The 2594-nt window shown below is 40.9% G+C and overlaps 1 pseudogene; it reads right to left on the reverse strand.

Annotated features, from left to right (window-relative positions):
* Positions 1-1050: 1050 nt before the first annotated feature.
* LOC131810999 (small ribosomal subunit protein eS1-like) lies at positions 1051-1841 on the reverse strand (annotated as a pseudogene).
* Positions 1842-2594: the final 753 nt, after the last annotated feature.

Raw genomic sequence — 2594 nt, forward strand, 5'->3', positions numbered from 1 at the left:
TACTGTGAGGTGGACCTTGGCCAAGTTTAAAGGTACAGCCTCTTCTTCCAACCTCCTTTAATTTCAAGAGGATAAATTCCTGATCTATTAACTCACTTTATGTTCCTTTAAAAGCTTTTCTGCTGGAGCTACAAATCCTTCAAGAGCCACCCCAAATGGGAAGCACCATTGGCTTGTTCTCTACACAGCCCTTGGTGGGCAGTAAATCAGTGTCCTTGGTTCACTCTTGAGTGAGCCCAGAGATAGGAGTTGTTTGCTGGAGATGGTGAATGGGCCAAGGGCTCTCTGGAGAGTGAAGTCTACCTGCATAGAGTAGAGGGGGTGCTGCAGGGGGGCAGCTTGAGGGGTATACTTGAGAACACTTGATCTGTATTCTCTATTTGATTCTGGAACCCAGGAGTATCTCCAATCCCTAGTAGTCGGTCAAGGGGAGAGAAGAGAGGCCAGTAAGTGTTTGGGGACTGGTCAGTCCCAGCAGGCTGGTGAAAGACAAACAGGCTAAGAACTGTGAAGGTGAGCAATAATGAATGTGTATTCAAAGACCTTCACAAAAATATATTTGGAGCTCTCTATATTCCTGATGTAATCCATGTTTTTAAAAAAAAAAAAAAAAAGAGTGCAGCCAAGCCAAGAGAAACAGAAAATATATGTATATGGTTAATCCCTTTACCTAGACATAACATCATTAATATGTTGTGGCTGAGCCTTCCAATAATTTTATGCATAAATATATATGCTTTTTATTAAAATGGAGTTATACAATATATACCATTGTATGGCCCCTCTTGCTCACTCAGCCTTATGTCAGGACACATTTCCTGGAAAATTAGGGGAAACCAAAATCATCATTTTTGATTGTTATGTAAGATTCCAATGGATGGATAGCCAGTGATTAAATAGGAATTTAACCAACTTACTATGGCTGACATTTAGGCCATTTCTAAATTTTTTGCACTCCTGAATAACCATGCAGTGGGCATCCTTTTATGTCCCCCTTTCCATAAATTTCTGCATATCTTTTTAAACATCACAAATAAAATTTGTTATCTGTCACCATGAGATGTCTGAATTTTCAACAGATTTTTGGACTGGTGGCTCATCTTCATTAGCTCCTTCAATGTAGCACTGGTCTCATCCCCAGTGGTTTGTCCAGAATGACTCCCTTTGCCGTGCAGCTCCATGAGCTTTCCCAACTCAAACTTGGGTTCCTTCAGCATTTTTATTGTCCCAGCAAAGACATCATGGAGTGTATAAATCGACTGGCCAGCCTTTTCTATGTCTTCCAATGCCATATGGAATTAATTTATTGGCTACTAATTTCAAGTCAATTGTCTGCACCTGTCATGATTTCCATCACCTTCTTCCGAATGTGGTGGACCTGCTGAGTGCAAGAGGGCTTCCAAATCTGATGTTGCATTTTGTAGTAAAGCCAAAACAAAATAGATGAAGCAAATAACCATTGGTATTCTTGACGTCAACATGAGCTTTAGTCATGGTCCGCCATTTTGTTGGCCATGGAGCACATTTTGTCACATGTAGGATTCATGTCATGGAAATTAGTTAGGCAGTATTTGCCCTGAACTGCCTCAGAATAAGCTTGAATTTTCTAAATGCAACTTCAACATTCTGCAGATCACAAGGCTCACTTTGAAAACATGACCTGGAAGCCATCAGAAGTGATTTTAGTTCCTTGAGTTCTCGTGACTAGTATTTTTCCAATATTTCTTATATTGAACCTAGCAGGTTTGTACCAATCTTTCTTAGAAAATGGATCAACCACTTTCTTCTTGGCTCCCTTTTTGCTGCCTCTCATGAAGGCGCTGGTTCCTGCCAACCGCCATGGAGCTGCTCAGAGAGCCAAGAGGGCTCTGCCTATTTCTTCATAATAAATTAATTTATTTTTTTTTTTAAAGATTTTATTAATTTATTTGACAGAGAGAAAGATCACAAGTAGGCGGAGAGTCAGGCAGAGAGAGAGGAGGAAGCAGGCTCCCGCTGAGCAAAGAGCCCGATGCGGGGCTCGATCCCAGGACACTGAGATCATGACCTGAGCCGAAGGCAGCGGCTTAATCCACTGAGCCACCCAGGCGCCCCCATAATAAATTAATTTAAGTAGAATTTCTGAGCCAAAGGGTATGTGTCTTTTAAAGATTTTTTTTTTTTTGATAAACGTTGCCAAGACGACTTTCAAAAAATGAGTATGTAGTTAAATTCTAATGAGAAGTATTTATGAGAAGACATCCTAATAGAAATTACTTGAAAAGCAGTATGTGCCTGTGACAGGGGAATCAAACCACACAGAAAACAAAGTGAAAGTTGTTGCTTTAATTTTCCTTCCTAGAGAAGGTCATGGTGTGACTGCACTTATATCTGATCCCAATTTTTATCCAGTCTGGATCCTGCCAGGCTAACTGCACCCTCTTCATAAAATCAGCCTCTGGACTCTAAGCTCTGGGAGGCCAGAGGCTTTAATCTGCTGTGTCCATTTTGCATACTAGTGTCTATTTCAGGGCCTGGCACACAATGGACATCTGTCGTGTTTGTAGTTCATTGCAGTGTAAGAAATTATCCCCAAATTTGGCAGGCTAAAGTGA

This window comes from Mustela lutreola, chromosome 11, assembly GCF_030435805.1.
Source record: "Mustela lutreola isolate mMusLut2 chromosome 11, mMusLut2.pri, whole genome shotgun sequence".
Classification (NCBI taxonomy): domain Eukaryota; kingdom Metazoa; phylum Chordata; class Mammalia; order Carnivora; family Mustelidae; genus Mustela; species Mustela lutreola.